At 34.8% G+C, this 9,142-nt stretch overlaps 1 pseudogene; it reads right to left on the bottom strand.

Moving 5' to 3' along the window:
- On the bottom strand, window positions 1-1,189 carry LOC133190509 (uncharacterized; annotated as a pseudogene).
- Window positions 1,190-9,142: the final 7,953 nt, after the last annotated feature.

Genomic DNA, 9,142 nt, shown 5'->3' with positions numbered 1-9,142 from the left:
TTATAAGCGATCTACATAGTCTGTTATTCGGATAAAGAGTTCTGTTGCTTCTACTCTGTTTGGTGGGTAAACCGTTTTCCATTCTTATTTGAGTACCAATAACTTCAAATTCCATTGAAACACCATTTGCAGGAGGGTAGGCACAATATTCTTGTTCTATGCCATTCAGATTATCAGGTACAGGCATTTTGAAATCTCTTGTTTGGTAAATTTCGGGCTCAAAATACATAACATCTGGTTTTCCAGACTTACAATCTGCATTGCGGTTTCTTCTAATTGTGTGTTCATTCCATAATTGGTAAGAAACAATACCTAGCACACTCCAGATGGACTATGTCGGAGGTGTCAAAAACACCTGAATTATCCATATCCTTAAAGTAATTTATCCAAAAATTGCAACACATTTCTCTTAAACACCGCCAAAATCGCTCTATTCTTGTATTTCTATATGACGATCCATACCTAAAACTTGATAGTCCCTGCAAGGGATCCTGGTGATTCCATCGCAAAGCGTATTGCAAATCTCGAACTATGGAGTTCTCAGTATCCCTGTCTGCGTATACGACTACAGGAACCCCGTTTATTTCTTTGATATAATCTATATAAAATCTGGATATATACTCAGGGTTTTTGTTAGAATTGCAAGCTCTGAGCCAGAGAATACGTCTTGAAAAACCATCAACACATGAATGGAAATTCCGAATGGTTTTAACTTGTCCCAGTCATCTAGATGAACACAAAAATTAGGCCCTTCGTTAATGTACCTTCTACGCTGAAGACGACGTTGTCTACGCCTTATTACAACTTCTGCGTCCAAAACAGTTAATGCAAGACGCACCAATTCACAAGACACATTGAGGTTATGGTCGATTAGCAGACGTCTCCTCATTCCTCTATAGCCTAAGTCACCGCCCGAGCCTGAAAATTCATGTAGAATAGCCGTTACAATGTCCTCCAAGCGTGGCTGGTTGTTTCTTCTCGTCAGATTCATTTCCCTTAAAACTCGGTGAATTTGTCTTGCACTAAGAGCAATGTTATGTTTGCTCGCAAGAAATCCAATGATTTCCTGAATAGTATAACCAGAGTGATAATAAACAGCAATCATTTCATTCCTACTGAGGGGTAGTCCGTCCACAACCAAACGTTGAGCCAGAGCAAGTGTATAGATATTTTCACCCATAGTATTTTTGTCGCTGAAAAAAAAAATGGGAAAGAAATACTTTATACACAATGAATTTTTGTTTTGCTTTCTACATGTGTAAATGTACATCAAACTAAATCATTCTATAAATACACCACGATTTGACTTGTAAGAGTTTATTATGTAAAAAAAAAATGCAATTCAATTAAACTTATGTACATGTAAGATAGCACTGGCGAATTTGGGGGGGGGGGGGGCAGGGGGCCCGGGCTTCCTCTTTTGTGTCCGAAATATACATAAGATTTAATAAATCTTTTTTTTTTTTGGTGTGGTCGTGGGCCCCTACCCCGACCACAAACTGGTCGGGGCCTCCCTTTTCAAGATTCCAGGATCTGCCACTGAAGATAGTGAAGTACTAAAAGTACTATGTTTGATCAAATAATAGCTACATGAAGTACACATATTATTTAAGAATTGGACAATCTGACTAGGGCTGTGTCAATATATCGAATATTCAATACGTATCGATATTCAGGAATGTATCGTATCGAAAAAATAACTTCCAATACGTATCGGACAGGCAGTTTTCCTTATAATTCTGTAAAAAAGTTGGGAATTTCAGTTACCAAAGATTATTTTTAACTGTTTTGAATTAAAACTGGTCAATAATGAAATAAACATTTAGGAGATAGCACATCTTGAATAACTATTACAAAATACAAAGACAACTACATTTTAACATGTTATGTTAGACTCACCCAGTTTTTATCAAATTTATGCATTAAATATCCTTTACAAGACATTTTTGAAAGACTTGATTAATAATCCAATATATCGCATATCGCTTTATAAAATATCGTATCGTATCGAAATATTTTGCTCAATACACAGCCCTAAATCTGACCAAAAGAGATACTGATACCAAGAATTATTTTCAGTAAGGATTATACAAAAGACCAGATTAATCAACCAAAAGATCTTCATTACATCCAACATCAGTTTTATATCAGGTCTAAAACAAAGTTTTACCTTGTCAGTTGTGTAGAGACCAGATGAACGTTCAGAGGTTAAGCTTCTCATTCACTGCAACCACAGATTTTGATTTAACTATACCCTCTTTCAAACAAACAGCATGCCATCATAAATAAGTTGCATGTCGATATAAATATGTTGCATGTTTACATAAATAAGTTGTATGTCAACATATTCATCTTGCATGTCAACATAAATAAGTTGCATGTAAACATAAATAAATTGCATGACGAATAAATATGTTGCATGTCAACATATTTATCTCGCATGTCAACATAACTAAGTTGCATGTCGACATAAATTAATTGCATGTCGACATAAATAAGTTGCATGTCAACATATGTATCTCGCATGTCAACATAACTAAGTTGCATGTCGACATAAATATGTATCATGTCAACATAAATATGTTGCATGTCAACATACTTATCTCGCATGTCGACATAACCAAGTTGCATGTCGACATAAATATAAGTAGCATCTAGCATGTTGGATGTCACATGTGGGCGATATATGAGATTTTTGAAGATTTTTTATAATTTTAATTTGATTGCAATTTTCTTGCATGTCAACATATTTATGTTGCATGTTGACATAACTATCTTGCATGTCAACATATTTATCATGCATATCGACCTATTTGATAGAAAAATAACTTGCACACAGGGGGCAGAAATATGCCACCATACTGGCCTCTACATTTCTATTTATTTTGAATATTCTTTTACTGTGGTTTCACATTTAAATACGAACAAAATTGTATTTTTACCAAAACGAAATTTGATCCCTTCGAAAATTAATGAAACTACATTATTTTATTTGCACATACAAAATGGCAATATTATTTGTAAAGCAGAAAAATATATTGTTCGCACGACAGTTCTTCCTTTTTACAGTGTCAATTAAATTCCTCAATTTCACGAAGTTATGCGCAAGTAAAGTCTTCCTTTGTTGCTCACATAAGCAAAAGGCTCACGTGAGCTATTCTGAGCTTTTCGAAAAGTGTCCTGCGTTTACTTTTGTGTGTTGTCTGTTAACTTTTTACATTTTCGACCTCTTTTTAAGAACCACTGGACCAATGTCAACTAAACTTGCCGCAAGACATCCGTGGGTGAGGGAAATGTAGTTTGTTTAGGTGAAGGGTCATGCCCTCTTTCAAGGGCAGATGGTTAAGAATTAGGGAAAATTCAATGACCTCCTTCATAATAACATTGAAACTTAAGTAAAAGCTTTATTACATACTGGTAGTGTAGATTCAAATTTGTTCAGTTCATGACCCCTGAGGTTAGGATGGGGCAGTAATATGTCATCAAAGTTTTACATAGGAATATATATGAAAAAAAATCTTTTTAAATCTTCTCATCAAGCAAAGTTATGGTTCGTCAATTTTTTTGAAGTATTCCCAGGAAGTGTAGATTCAATTTTGTTCAAATCATAACCCGGGGGGGGGGGGGGGGGCAATGGGCGATCAAAGTTTTGCATAAAAATAGATAGGGAAAATCTTTAAAAATCTTCTCAAGAATAGCAAAGACACGATTAGTCATACGTGTATTTACTAGAATATATGGGGGCATGACCAGGTAGTTTAGAATCAGGTCCGTTCAAATTATACCCCGGAGTAGGGTGGGGCCACAGTTGGTGATCAAAAGTTTACTAGATATAAGTTAATCTTGAAAAAAAATCTTCTCAAGAGCAGCAAAGCCAAGATTAGTCATATTTATATGGAAGCATTCTCGGGTAGTGCAGATATGTTCAAATTCTGACCCCCCAAGGAGAAGGGTGGGGCCACAATATATGATTTAAGTTTCACATACATATAGGAATGTATAGGAAGGAAAAAATCTTGTTGATGAAGAATATCAGGGCAATAGTGAGTCAGGTGATCATTGTAGCCCATGAGCCCTTATCAAACAAATATCTTTTAAAAGATAGTTAGTTTATCATTATTTCTACAGGGGCGGATTCGGGGGGGGGGGGGGAGGCAGCACCCCTTCAAAAAGTCTGGATAAAATTAATGCTAATAGACTCATATACTTATATTAAGGTTCATGAACCCCCTGCTCACTCGTATAAAATCATTTCTAAAAGAAATATATTTTATAAGTAAAATAAAAATAATTTATATATACGAGGGGTGATCAAAAAGTTCGCGATCTATCTCTATATTTACAAAACCATAATTCAGATCAGAATGAAATTTGGCATACATATATATAGTCATACACATGTTCTATAAATAGCAGATGTTAATAATGTTTTGCTCCGTGTTTGTGACGTCATAGTGTGAAAATGACGTCAGTATGTAGGTCACTTGTGACAGAAAAGGGTTGACTCAGTCGTACTCAAGCAACGTTTAACGTATATCTCGAAAATTCCTTTGCAGTAGAATATGACAATTTGTACATGGTTTATGAAGACAAAAGACTTACCAGAAGTTCAATCATTAATTGGATTGAATGTTTTAGTAAAGGCAGGGAGATGGTTAAAAATGATGTTTGTTCTTTTGCCCAGCGAAAGCAAGCCGGTAAAAAGATGTATCCCTAGTTGAGCAATTTGTTTTGAAAGATCGCCAAGTTACAGTAAGAAAAATAGTTGAATATCTGAGCGATAGTATTATTAAATCCCTAAAATATCGTTTACTTTAGACTTTAAACATATGAGATATGAAAAAAAAGAAGGCGCCCATACTTTTTCCACATTGGATAAACGACGCTCCCGAGACAGAGGACTCGGGTTGTGATGGCCACCATGCTAATTCTGGGAAGGGATATCCTTATCCACCCATCATATTGCCGAGATTTGGCCATTTCTGACTGATGGTCTGTTCTTGTTATAAAAAATTACTTGCATGCTAAGAAATATAAGACTTGGAAAAAAATCTCAGCTTCTCTAAACAGACCTCTACGAAGCATGTCACGTGACCGCCTGAATCACGTGATTCGCGCATGGGCAGAACAATGACAGATGTGCATTAAAATCGGAGAGGACTACTTTTAAAAATAATAAACACTGAAACCTCATTTTATTTCATTTAAATAACATGTAAATCGTGGATTCGCCCTATCCTAAACACTCAAAATTACGTACTTTTACAGACAAATATTTATTTATGGATTTCTTTTTCTGAAGTAAACGAAGAGAGAAATTACTAGTAACTAGCTCTTTATTATCTGCCAAAGAATGCATTGAGCAGATTATTCTTTATCTCAGAAACTAGAAACGAGACACTGTATTGAAATTACAATGTACAATTATAGATAGTACTTCAATACTTGAACAATCTATCTTCCTTGTAGGATATTTGGAATTGGTTTATTGTCTAGTTATATATCCAAATTTTAGTGAACTTTACCGATGAGATGCAAACCTCAAGTCTATCAAATTGTAATCTAAGATCAGTGCATCCAGAGACACAAATAATCCTGGACGAAAGTGTCCCCATTCTAAGCCAAAGAGCCATCACAAACCAGAAAGTGCCATTCCGAACCAGAGAGCAGTTCCATAGTGATATGATATATATAGTTATACTTTAGTTGTAAATTTTTATTTAAAAAAACAAAATATTTGAAGTAAAAAAGTCAATGTAAAATCATAATAAAATATAGTAAACATATCGGAAGTATCTTATTTCTGATGAATCTGTGACATCTCACTCTCGTCATTTTTTATCGTCCAATAACGGGTAAGATTCCTTACTTAAACAAATTGAGAGAGGTTGATGGGGCAATCTGCCTTTGAATTAGCATTTCAATTCTTAATTTACAACAAACTGTTCTCCCAATAAAAGGTCCATGTGGTGCTATGGGCCTGATAGATATAGACAATGCAAGAAATTTTCGAATGTTAAAGAATAATATCAAGGATTGTCTTTTTTGAACTCTTTGAGGGTATGTTTGGGAGGGGGTCTTATATTTTAAAAAAAAATGCCGTAAAAAGAGTGTATGAAGAAGGGGGTAATCATGCTACATGTATAATTTTTGCAGAAGGGGTAGATTAAATGACACTCTTATGCCTCGTATATATCTTTGCCGTAACAACACATGACTAAATATTCTAGGACCCTCTCCCACAGGCACTTGTTTCGGTAATAATTTTTAACCCGTGGTATAATAACACAAGTGCGATTCTAGGGAGGGGGAACTCCATGTAATTCGGAGCTGGATACCTTGTGTTATTTTTATACTATGAGTTAAAAAAAATTATTACTGAAACAAAAGCTTGTGCCCCCCCCCCCCCTTTTCAGACAGTGAAAAGAATACAACAAGTAACAATGTGAACAAATTATTTGTTCTTATTAAGGAAACGATTTTTTTGACCGTACTTGTAAACATTTTTTTAAATCGTATAAACATTTTTTAAATCTAATTTGTACAAAAGCTTTCAAAATTTTTTGTAAGATTTTTGGAGATCCACATAATGTAAAAATTATACTTTTTTAATATACATGTACGATTGTCCAATATGTGGGGTGGTCATAATTGAGTGAGTTATCATTTCTTTTTTTTTCACTATACATATGTTGCTCATTTTTATGAATAAATAACATCATATCATAAAATGCAATTGTTTTCAGTTTCTCCGCATAATTTCAAAATAATTTTTTTATGGTGCTATTATTGTTTTTTCAATTCAATTCAATTTATTCTCGCATATAGTGTGAAATACAGCAACAATATCAAACAAAATACATGAAACCCAGAGGGGTAACTCTCTTATTAACTATATGGTGAATTTACAAAGGTTATTAATGACAAATACCTTTTTACATGAAAATAAATCTGAAAACTCGGGGCGTCTGTTCATACCGCATACATTAATAGAAAGTATTTTCAGCACAGTATCCAAAGATTTTGTGTTAACATTTCTTAGATTGTTTGTTAGAGTTCTTAAGAGAGACAGGGTCTAATGATTCACTTTGATATTCAGACGCGTTTCCATGACATCTTCCGTGGTTTCCCTACCTACTACGTCCAGATTTTCTTCTGGATCCTCCCCGGCCTTCGCCCTTGGGTCTCGGCGTGAACTCCGGGGCCCCTGCGGATAATTGTGAATTCGTACGTCGTCCAAATGGCAAATCTGGATCTGAGTTACCATGTTATTCTTCATCTGTTTCATTGAGTGTGAAAAGTTCTTCTTCAATATAAACAGGCCCGTAGAACGCGGGGAGAGCCCCCCCCCCCCCCCCCGACTTTTGGCTGAGTATATTTTTTGCTGTAGTCAATTTTCCTTTAGATGATGGTCGAACCCCACTTTTTGATGTTGTAAGGTCGCGCACAGGCAAATTCTGTACAGCAAATTACCTTCTTTTTTTTATATAATTTTTCTTGTCAGATAATTTGCAGAAGAAGTTGCCCCCCCCCCCCCCCCACACACTTTTGGTCAGTGTAGTAGGGTTTTTTTCTTCTTCTTCTTTTTTTTTTTTTTTGCTTGTCAGATTTTTTTGGAGAAGTTGAACTTTTTGAAACCGGGCTCTGATAAAGTTTATCATAAATGAGTTGTGCTCTCTTCTCTTGCTGCTTTGCAGATTTATAATGAGGATAAAATTTTTTTCCTCTTTTTACTGATTTCACGGGGAAAGTGTTCAGTTATTCTATATTGTTTCTTTTCATCTTCTGAAAAGTTGTAGGCTGCCCTCCGTACCATTTCCTTTTCGTTAAACAGTACGAGTTTTGCTACAATTGGTTTTGTTTTTTCGGGCACTTTTCGTCCCATGCGTTGAACTCTATGAAATTCTATATTTTGAAATAGGTTTTTTGTATAAATACTTTTATTTTCTCTTCACAATTTTCGTCTTGGAACTAGGTACTCGGCAATTCCATAGAAAATCAGATTGTCTCTCATTTTCCAGGCTTGTAGTTCAACATGGCGATTGTTAGGTTCCTTCAATTCACGACTCAGATTTTCCTATTTCACAGTTAAATTAGCTGTTGATCTTTCAAGGATTTGTATCACAGACACTTGTTTCGTATACGGGGCACCCCCTACTTATTTTTACCACGTGGTAAAAATAAGTAGGGGGTGCCCCGTATACGAAACAAGTGCCTGTGATTTGTATGCATTGTACATGGAGTTTGTCTTTAATTTCCTTGCCGTTTACCTCATTTTCATCAACCTTACCTACAGTAAACTTTACATTTTTCTCCAGTTCACTCACTGTTCTTTTCAATTCAGTCACTTTTAGGCGCTGAAGTGATATCACACGTCGAAATTGAAATACAGCACAAATTTGTTAGAAACTTTTTGTATTTCGAGGTTAAATATTTTAACGGTTTGTTTCCGTTTTGATACATTTGATAATTAGCCTAGTTAGAACGAAAGGTGTGAATATAATGTTTTTGATAACAATTATATAGTCTACTTTCTATGATTTCGTTTATAAATCATTGTTCATTGTTCTCAATAATCAATGTATCACATTTTGCTTTACATTTCAGGTAAAGAATTTGAAACAACTAAATTATTTTGCATTTTAAAAAGGGGGAATGAGCTACAATTGACATCACATTAAACAGTTTAAAAAAACAAAACAAAATAAAAAAAAAACAACTTGGGTTTCAATTAAATGTATAGTGAAAAAAACAAATTAATGACATGGCCATATTCTGAACATGCGCTCAGAATAAAGTCCAATAATAAAAAATTTCTCAGTCTCCGGGCTCTCTTTCTATCTCTCCTGCACTCATTGAAAAAGAGTTCGGAATAAGGATTAGTGGCTACGTTAAAAAAGGACAAGATCGGCGATATATATATTTTTTAAAATTTATACATTTCCCCCGATTTAAACACACACAGATAGAACCAGACTTTTTTTAAAGACCCCCCCCCCTCCCTTCTTCATCTATCTACAATACCGATATTAGATTCAGAAATGTCCTTTTCTATTTAACTTAATGGTTCTTTGTACAGATTTAAATTAGATTCGACAGAGTTCAGTAAATCTTATTGGCAATGAAATGTTTTTGCGTATTA

The sequence above is a fragment of the Saccostrea echinata genome, unplaced genomic scaffold (genome assembly GCF_033153115.1).
Source record: "Saccostrea echinata isolate AGI-Se365-2 ecotype Australia unplaced genomic scaffold, CSIRO_AGI_Sech_v1 ptg000001l, whole genome shotgun sequence".
Taxonomy (NCBI): Eukaryota; Metazoa; Mollusca; class Bivalvia; order Ostreida; family Ostreidae; genus Saccostrea; species Saccostrea echinata.
The sequence above is the reverse complement of the archived record's forward strand: the minus strand, read 5'-3'. Positions and strand labels throughout refer to the sequence as shown.